This window comes from Heterodontus francisci, chromosome 8 (assembly GCF_036365525.1).
Source record: "Heterodontus francisci isolate sHetFra1 chromosome 8, sHetFra1.hap1, whole genome shotgun sequence".
NCBI lineage: Eukaryota > Metazoa > Chordata > Chondrichthyes > Heterodontiformes > Heterodontidae > Heterodontus > Heterodontus francisci.
Window position 1 is genome coordinate 20,390,160 of NC_090378.1, and position 10,638 is coordinate 20,400,797.

General features: G+C 43.7%; 1 long non-coding RNA gene across 1 annotated transcript in view; it reads left to right on the plus strand.

Moving 5' to 3' along the window:
* The window catches only part of LOC137372482 (uncharacterized), a 332,651-nt gene extending 329,087 nt beyond the window's left edge, over positions 1-3,564 (plus strand). The window contains exon 3 of the long non-coding RNA XR_010975436.1: positions 3,379-3,564. This is a non-coding gene — a long non-coding RNA (uncharacterized lncRNA). The remainder of the gene's footprint in view (positions 1-3,378) is intronic.
* Positions 3,565-10,638: the final 7,074 nt, after the last annotated feature.

Below are 10,638 nucleotides of genomic sequence, written 5' to 3' on the forward strand. Positions count from 1 at the left end.
CTTGATCAATACGCCTTATCCTGAAAATGTGGAAATCACATCCACTCACGCATTCGCTCACGCACACACATAAGAAGATACAGATAGGGAAGGGAAAAAGTAAGGTGGCGTTCAGTGGGGGGAGGTTATGATAAACCTATTCAATTCTCTTCAGAACCAGGTTCTAGATGGATGCAAGCCTGAGATGATTGTAGGTTTCTCTCTTGATTGAAGGTTCTGTTGAAGATGGTGGGTTACTTCTTGTTCTCACTGCTATATAATGTAGATGTAGGATTTTTTTTAGCAGGGCATGGGCTTTCTAGCTTGCTGGAATGCCAGCTATTAGATGTTGCTTCTCTCCTGGGTGAGTTTTTCTCTCTCTGGCTGTTTTTTTTTAAGGTAAAACTGTGTCACCTCTCACCTCCTGGTAGGATACATTCTCCTGTCTTCCCCATGGTGAATGCAGAATGGCCCAGGATGTGGCTACCTCACATCTCCTTTGTTTCAGAAGAAGACATTCAACTCTGGAATGTTTTTAGGATGGGTGTAGGATGAGTTCCATTAACCGTTTACCTTTGAAGATTTGTCTTTTGTCTTTGTCAGACAGTTTGAATATGCAAAAGGCCAATCTCCTTTCTCTTCGGTGGCCATTTTGGACCATTGTTTACTTTTCAAAATAAAGGTTCATTTTTTAAAAACAAAGTCTGTTTTGCATAACTCTTTAGAGTTAGTCTGTGATTGTTGTATCATGGCACTTCTGGTGTGCGTGACACCGGTGTCCTGCACAGAGAGGCTCCCATGCATGTGGCAGTCAATACTGCTGCCTGGGCATTGCCGCTGACCCCCTTCTCTCAACTCATACTCATCTTTTGTCACATTTAAGGCTGCAAGCTTAATGTTTTGCACTGCACTCACCGTGCCACACAGCATCGGGTCATTGCTCTTCCTTCTCCAGTGCAGCCACTTATATTGGACCACTCCACGGCTGCTTACCTCCTCCGCTATATCCATCCATGCTCCTTTCATTTTGGCTACCTGGCCTCCTACTCCCATTCTGAGGGGAAAGGACTTCTCTCCATGCCCTTGCTGCCTGTAAGAACACCTCCAAGGAGGCATCGGAAAACTTGGGTGCCATCCTTGCTATGTCTTCTGCCATTTCCTGATCACTCCAGTTATCAGGCCTCCCTCTCAGTTTTTTCTGGGGCTCCTGCCATTACAACTACTGCTGGCTGCTTTTAATTAGGGTACAGTGGGTGTAATATACTTGGATTTTCAAAAGGCATTCGATAAAGTGTCACACAAAAGGTTAATACACAATAGAAGGGCTCATACAGTTGGGGGTAATATGTAAGCATGGATAGAGGATTGATTAATGGACAAGAAGCAGAGAGTAGAGATAAATGGGGCATTTTCAAGTTGGCAGGCTGTGACTAGTGGAGTGCGTCAATGATCAGTGCTGGGGCTTTAGCTATTTACAATCTGTATTAATGACTTCGATGAAGAGACTGAGAGTAATGTAACTAAGTTTGCTGATGATACAATGTTAGGTGATAATGCAAGCTGTGAGGACAACACATACGGCTGGATTTTAGGGTGGGCAGGGGGGATCTGTCCACCGACTGAAAAGTTGGTGGTGATCCTGCCTGCACTGGGCCTGGGGATACAGACTGGATTTTAGTGTCCCCAGGCCCTTAATTGGTCTTGGGCAGGACTTCCACCTCATTGAGGCAGGAACTCCCGCCTAATAGAGCTGCCAGCCAATCAGTGGGCCAGCAGCTCATAGTCCCAGCAGTGCCACCGGGAGCGGTGGCCACTGCTGGGACTGCAACCCAGCTCTTGGACGAAGATGACAGAGAGCACCGGAAAACTGGTAAGTTTCTGGGGTCTCATCAGGGGCAATTGGTTGGGCCCTGGCGAGGCATGGGGGTGATCGGTTTGGGGGTGGGGGGGCGTGCTGGGTGTTGGCGGTTGGGGCTTTAGGGGTGGCCCTCTGTGGGGCACAGGATGCCCGATCAGGAGGTGCCCCCCACCCCCACCAGGCTTCCAGAAGGCTGCCTAGTTTTATCAGGTGGCTTTTCTGAGGCCTCAGCTGCCCACCAGCCAACCGTAAAGTCCCCATGGCAGCACGCGGAGGCCCTTAAGTAGCTGTTACTTGGCCACTTAAGGGCTTTGATTGGCCTGGGGCGAGCAGGCCGTTTCCTGCTGCTGCCGCCCTGTGTAAATTAGCAGCGGAGGTGGGAACGAGTCGGGAAGGGCTCCCCGAGCCTCCCACTCTGTTTTACGTCCCCCCCACCCCACTGCACCCCCACCCCCACCATCACCAGTCTGCTCTTCTGGTGGCATAAAATTCCAGCCATAGAGGCTGCTGAGAGATATTTTCAGGCTAAATGAGTGGGCAAAAAGGTGATAGATGCAATATAATGTGGGAAAGTGCGAGGTTATTCACCTTGGTAGTAACAATAGAAAAGCAGAATATTTTCTAAAAGACATGAAACCTGTAAATGTTGATGTTCAAGCTGACTTGGGTGTATTAAAAGCAAAATACTGCAGATGCTGGAAATCTGAAATAAAAACAAGAAATGCTGGAAATACTCAGCAGGTCTGGCAGCATCTGTGGAGAGAGAAGCAGAGCTAGCTTTTCAGGTCAGTGACACTTCATCAGAACTGGGTGCACTTGAGTGTACTTGTACAAGGAACACAGAATGTTAGCATGCAGGTACAGCAAGCAACTCGGAAGATAAATGGCATGTTGGCCTTTATTGCAAGGGGATTGGAGTACAAGAACAAGGAAGTCTTCCTACAATTGTACAGGGCTTTGATGAGACCACAACTGGAGTACTGTGTGCAGTTTTGGTCTCCATATTTAAGGAAGGAAATACTTGCATTGGAGGCGGTTCAGTGAAGGTTCACTAGATTGGTTCTTGGGATGACAGGGTTGTCCTATGATACAGAGACTGAGGAAATTGGATCTTTACTCACTGGAGTTTAGATGAATGAGAAGAGATCTCATTGAAATATATAAGATTCTGAAGAGGCTTGACAGGGTAGACACTGAGAGGTTATTTCCCCTGGCTGGGGAATCTAGAACATGGGGCACAATCTTACGGTAAGGGGCTGATCAATTTGGACTGAAATGAGGAGAATTTTCTTCACTCAAAGGGTTGTGAATCTTTGGAATTTTCTACCCCAGAGAGTAGTGAATACTCCATCATTGAATATATTTAAGGCTGGGTTAGACTGATCTTTTGGACTCTTAGGGAATCAAGGGATATGGAGAGTGGGCAGGAAAGTGGAGTTGGGGCCGAAGATCAGCCATGATCGTAGTGAATGGCCGAGCAGGCTGGAGGCATCATATGGTCTGCTTCTGTTCCTATTTCTTAAGTTCTTTTGTTCTTACAGATGGCACCAGCCCAGCACAACCTTTGACGTTCCGCCAGATCACGCTGCCGAACTGGCCAGATCCCACACCTGCGGCTGTTAATTTGACAGCCCAACAATTTTGCAGTTTCACTTCTGCCCCCCACCCATGCGTCCATGTCACCTACCTTACCTCCCGATGTTGGGACATCATTGCTGCTGGTAAAATCCTGGCTCACATTTCAAATGTATGTCATTGGCTGTAAAACGTATTGGGACAACCTGAGGTCATGGAAGGTCCTATATAAATGCAGGTTCTTTCTTTTTATCTTGCTGAATTGTGTTTTTTTTCCAGTCAACCATACTTATTTTAGACATCTCATTGTCCATTTCTGTTCTCACATATTTTCTGTTATCATTTCCTATTGCTCACATATTTTCAAAGCAGTTATTTGCCCCAATTTATTTACCAGAATGAAATCAATCAATGACTTTCCCATGCTGGACTGGAAACATTCTGATCTAGGAAACCATTCTGGACAACTTCTGAAAGATGATCTCTAATCTGACTACATAAATCACCCTTATTCCAGTCTATCTGGGGATATTTAAGTCCCCAACATTATTGCCCTATTGTTCTTACATATCTCTCTGACCTCTCCCTCTATCTCATCTCCAATGTTTGATGACCTGTAATGCACACTGAGAATTGTTCTGTTTTCTTTCCTATTCCTTAACTCTACCTGTATGGATTCTGTCTTAATGCATTCCCTGAGAGACATCCTTACATACTGGTGCTGCGATAGAATCTTTTATTAACAGTCCCACCCACCCCTTTATCCCCTCTCTTTCAGATGTGATGTTAAACCAAGGCCCCATTTGCTTTCTCAGGTAGATGTAAAAAAAAAATCTCATGGCACTATTCGAACAAGAGCAGGGGAGTCGTCCCCAATGTCCAGGCCAACACTTATCCCTCAACTAACATTACTAAAAGAAGTTAACTTGTTTAGCATTATCGCAGTGCTTTTTGTGGGAGCTTGCTGTATGCAAATTGGCTGCCACATTTCCTAAATTGCAGCAGTGACTGCACTTCAGACGTACTTCATTGATTGGAAAACACATTGGAATATCCTGAGGTTGTGACAGGCGATATATAAATGCAAGTCTTTCTTTCTCCCGAATTCATCTGAAAATGTAACCAGGGATATTAACTTACTAGTGGGTGTGATAAAAAACAGGCACAGTCATATACAAAGACAAATAAGATGTAAACAAAAATGTTTCTATGAATTAAACTTAAGTTCAAGGAATGGCTAAAAGAAGCAAAGGCTGCTATTAGATCAGCTTAAAAAGAATGGAAAAGAGGGTTGTAGGCATTTGTGGAAGTAAAGGAAAAAGCTTTTTCAGCTATGTGAAGAGTCAGAAAACTGTCAAAGACGATATTGGGCGGTTGAAGGATGTTCAAGGACAGGATATGAAAGACTCACTGGTATGGTGGAAATATTCAATCAGTAAGTTGTGAAGAGGACATAAGGAAGCTACAAAGGGATATCGATAGGTTAAGTGAGTGGGCAAAGATCTGGAAAATGGAGTATAATGTGGGAAAATGTGAATTTGTCCATTTTGGCAGGAAGGATAAAAAAGAAGCATATTATCTAAATGGTGAGAGATTGCAGAGCTCTGAGATGCAGAGGGATCTGGGTGTCCTAGTGCATGAATCACAAAAGCTTAGTATTCAGGTTCAGCAAGTAGTTAGGAAAGCTAATGTGATTGTTTACTGTGAGGGGAATTGAATACAAAAGTAGAGAGGTTTTGCTTCAGTTATACAGGGCATTGGTGAGACCACATCTGGAGTATTGTGTACAGTATTGGTCTCTTTATTTAAGGAAGGACTTAAATGCATTGGAAGCAGTTTAAAGGTTTACTAGACTTATAACTGGAGTGGGTGGGTTGTCTTATGAGGAAAGGTTGGACAGGCTAGGCTTGTACCCACTGGAGTTTAGAAGAGTAAAAGGCGACTTGATTGAAACATATAAGATCCTGAGGGGTCTTGACAGGGTGGGTGTGGAAAGGACGTTTCCCCTTGTGGGAGAATCTAGAACTAGGGGTCACTGTTTAAACATAAGGGGATGCCTTTTCAAGACAGAAGAAGAGAGATTTTTCCCTGAGGGATGTGAGTCTTTGGAACTCTCTTCCTCAAAAGGTGGTGGAAGCAGTCTTAAATATTTTTAAGGCAAAGATTCTTGATAAGCAAGGGGGTGAAAAGCTATCGGGGGTAGGCGGGAATGTGGAGTTGAGGTTACAATTGGATCAGCCATGATCTTATTGAATAGTGGAGCAGGCTGGGGCCGAGTGGCCTACTCCTTCTCCTAATTTGTATGATCATATGTTGATATGAGTACATTGCATTTGCCTTCACTTTTGATGATGATGCTTGACGGTTAGAATTTAATGATATTAATAATAAAACTAATAATATCAATTAAGATAAAGCAGCTGGACCAGATGATATCCACTCAGGAAGGTGGGACAGTGCTGTGTGAGCCCCTTGCCCGTATTTTTAATAACACTGCATTCTGGGATAGTTCCTGCAGACTGGAAGGAGGCTAATATAATCCCCAACTTTAAAAATGGTGACAAGACAGCCCAGGTACTTGTAGGCCTTAGTTTGACATCAGTAATAGGAAAGATGCGTGAGGGAAGGAATCATTAGGTATATAATAAATGATTACTTGGATGGAGAGGGACATATTAGCGACACCCAACATAGGGTCATAAAAAGGATGTTATGTCATACAAATTTGATTATATTTTTCGAAGAAGTCACCAAAATGGTAGATGAAGGGAGTTCTGGGAGACATTTCATAGATGTCCATTTTTTTTTGCCTCTGCCAGAGTTGGGGTGGAGATGTATATATTGTGTTGACACAAGGTATCACAATTGTGTGGGACAGGCTGGATGCACCAGAGGGTCTGTCAATCATTGTTCAAATGTTTATAAAACTTAGACACATCTCCATTATAGCTACTATATTCTATCCCTCCATAATTATTAATGATTCGAATTCTCCAACTGAAGTTCAGGGACTGTTGCTATTTAGACAGTTATGGCAGTACACCTGTACCAGCAGCATGTCACAAACAGCAATAAAATGAATGACCGCTCCATTTTGGTTTTGGTGGTTTTATTGAAGGAGGAAAATCAAACAGCACTGCCAGTAAATAATGCCCTGGGACCCGCACGTGAACTCTTGGTGAAGCAGCAGTGTAACTATAGGAAGCTTCAAAATCTTTAACCAGCATTTCCTCATTTGTCTTCAACTGTAGCTGTACCTTTAGGGGCTTTTGCACCATTGCACCACTGATAGCATGCAAAGCAGACACATTTCTCTAAATCACTTTTAGATTAAGACATGCACTAACACATAAAGTTCTAGTTGTAGGAAAAAATTCAATCTTGATTAATCTACCACAGTGGACTCTTTGCAGTCTGTATCACTTCTACTTCAATGCACTGATGGTGGAAAAGCTTTTTTTCATGGTTTATTTAGCAGAAAGTCATTTTGATTAGCAAGATGAGTAATACTTTACAGCTGTTTGCAATTACTTGCATCTGTTCTGTCAGCAGCCCTGGTTATTGGACACAATATTGACAGAAAGGAGGCAGTGTGAAAGGACAACGAGTTTCAACATAACCTCTACAGGTCACAACTCAATGCCATAATGTGAAATAACCAAGCTCTTGCCAAATCTGGAAAAGTGGTTTCTTATTGGATGCTTCCTCCCTCAGGAAAAGTTGCTGGATCAGTTTGACATTAAGCTGGTGCACTTATGCATTTAAAAGGTGGACCCAATCCAAGGATGGAGTCACAAGGATTGTCAGGTTCCTGTTTGATGCAGTAAATAGCCACAATTTGGAGCGCAAGTTTATCAAAGCATGTTTAGTGAGTTTCATCAAACTGTAAATGCTGAGCTTTCATTGCTGTGGAAAACGAAATGTTTTTCAATAGCTCTGTGAAAGCAAGAAGAGATTTGCATGCTTTACTTCCAATTATGTCATTCACTTAATCGATTAATTTACTTCTCACAGTCCAGAAATTGCCATTTAAAAAGCCTGCTCAGATGTTTTGCCCTGCCTACATTGATTCTTTTCCAGTAAAAATATCAATAACTGTATAGATCTGATCCTTAAAAGTTACTTACCCATTGATTGAGTCAGATCCTTGGAGTGAGCAGGTGGGTTTTGCAATGTGCCATAACAATCTAGTGCTGAGGGTACTATATGGTCAAAAATGTTTCGACAGGCAATTCATGGTTGGTAAAGCACTTGTCAAATGGAGGTGACTGCTCTTCAAAACACCACCTTGATCCCTTGTAAACTCCTTTGACTCTGAGCTGGAATGCACACGCTTGTTTTCTTTGCCCCAACACCGACCTATTTGGAACAGTGGTGTTGAAAGGAGGCAATCCACGCTTGTGATCAGTAAAATGTGCCTGACTTACCTCTATAGGTCATGTTGTTATGACTGGCATGTTTAAAATTTATTTTAAAAAATCAAAATCAGTGTTTGAGTTTCTTTTCATCATAAGCACAGAAATATTCCCTGCTCCTTTACTTAAATCTTTACATTATTTAAAAGAGCAATTAGGTGTAATTACATTCATCTGTATGTTGGTAGAATATGGTAGACCCGTTCAAAATATTACTGAAAAAAGTATGTCAGTGTGAATAAAATTTCCTTCGTTCCTGTAGCACAGAGGATAACAGCCTGAAACCACTCTATGGTACACCAGCAAACCTGGCATATTTTTTGCCGACAGTTGGTTTATTTCCTTGTGCACATTTAATATTTTATGATCATATAATTTTATACAAATGAACTGAAAGGAGAAAAAATATATCACCTTAAATCATGTATGATGAAGAGAGTCAAGAACCAGAGGTCACAGATTTAAGGTAATCGGTAAAAGAACCAGAGGCAAGATAATTTTTACACAGTGAGTTGTTATGGTCTGGAATGCACTGCCTGAAAGGGGGTGGAAAAGATTCAACTGTAACTTGCAAAAGAGAATTGGATAAATACTTGAAGGGGAAAATTTCCAGGACTAAGGGGGAAGGACAGGGGAATGGGACTAGCTGCTTCATAGAACTGGCACAGTCATGATGGACAGAATGATCTCATGTATTATCTTATTCGATGAGATCTTGTAATGACAGAGATGCTTATGACTTTAACTCTTAGCTTTTGAGAAAATAATTCCTTAAATACTTTACTGCATAATCATAAATAGTTCAGTGATTTCCCCCACCAAGTGATTCTCTTTCCTTAGTGACAGTGATGATGCCTAGACAGTCTATTGCCTCATGGGTGCTGCTTCCCCCTCTGGTACCTGCTGGTCAACAGCCATCAAGGTGTCACCCATGGCTCTGTGGGTAGCATTCTCGCCTTTGGAGTCAGAAGGTTTGGGGATCATGTCACATTCCAGAGATTGAGCATAAAATTGAGGCTGACCCTCCACAGTGCCGTATTGAGGGAATGATGCACTGATGGAACTGCCGTCTTTCGGATGAGACGTTAACCCGAGGCCCCATCTGCCCTCTCAGGTGGATATAAAAGGTCCCACTGAACAATTTCGAAGAAGGGCAGAGGACGTCTCCCTGGTGTCCTGGCCAATATTCATCCCTCAACCAGCATCCCTAAAAGTCAGATTATCTGGTCATATACCTCATTGCTGTGTGTGGCAGTTTGCTGTGTGTAAATTGGCTGCTGTTTTTCTTAAATTAGAATGGTGACTGCCCTTCAAAAGTACTTTGATGCTGTAAATTACTCTGGGATGTGCTGAAGTCATGAAAGGCACTATATAAATGCAAGGTCTTTCTTTCTTTACAGCTCCATTGTTATGTTTCAAGTGTGAGTCCAGACTCTCAACTGTCAGGTGTTGCTGGAGTGCATTCTGCTCCTTGCGGAGGGGGCGGGGGGGCGGGGGCAGATGGGCAATGGGGGAAGGAGTAGTTGTCAGGATCTCCCTCCTCATGTCAACCAGCTGTACCAGAGCCTCAAATGTAGCATTGGAGAACCCGGGAGCCCAATCTATGGGTCACAGAGCCATTTCTTTCTTCAAATGTCTTCTTTCTTGCACCAGAATGCACCTTCCGTTTAAGAGGCACTTGCTGCCTTTAAGTGGCGTTAGCAAAGCTTGATTTGCCACACTCCCATGCAGGCGATCAGTTAATGAATAGGGTGTGGTTGCTGATTGTACACATGAGTCATTATAATGAGCTGGCAGCACCATTTACACATGGTTCCTGCGACCACATGAACAGGCATGTGCAGCAAACGCTGGTGTCCTGCCCACCAGTTTCGAGTGCGATCGAATTTCTAGACTGTTATATTCGAAGTATTCAGAGATGGGATCAGTACATCTTTCTTCTTTACAAACTTGAAGCCAGACTCAAGCCATTGTTTATAAAAAAAGTGAAAAATTGGTTCACATTAGGTTTTCCAACCAAAGAGTACAATCCCACTGTCTACCAGACTAGTTAATCTGCAGAACCCAAGTTCAAATCCCACCATGTCCGTTTGAGAATTTAGTTTTTAAAAAATCTAGGAAAGAAAAACTGGGGCCAATAAAAGTGACCATGAAGTGGTCCCAAAGTGAACTCCCAATGGGTTCACTAATGCCCTTTAGGGAAGGAAACCTGACGTCCTTACCCAGTCTGGTCTATATGTGACTCCGGAAGGGCCGGGGTATGCACCAAAACATGGGAGGAGAGAGTAGCCAAGGTACAACAAAAGTTGAGCATGTGGGGGCAGCGATCTCTCTCCATTGTGGGTAAGAACCTAGTCATCCGGAGCGAGGCGCTCACGTTGTTGCTGTACGTGGCGCAGGTCTGGCCCATACCCCACTCCTGCGCTGTGGCGGTATCCCGAGCCATTTTCCGCTTCATCTGGGGATCTAAAATGGACCGGGTCCGGAGGGACACGATGTTCAAATCTCTGGATAAGGGTGGGAAAAATGTACCCAACGTGGCCCTCATCCTGATGACCTCTTTCGTGTGTGGCTGCATCAAGCTGTGTGTAGACCTCCAGTACGCAAACTCCAAGTGTCACTACGTGCTGAGGTTCTATCTGTCCCCGGTGTTGCGAAGGATGGGCCTGGTCACATTGCCGCGGAACGCTCCATGCAGTTGGACCGTGCCGTACCACCTATCCTTCGTGGAGCAGTTTCTGCGGGAAAACACCTTTGACCACCGATCCATCAGGCAGTGGTCTGCACGGAATGTCCTCAAGGCCCTACGGG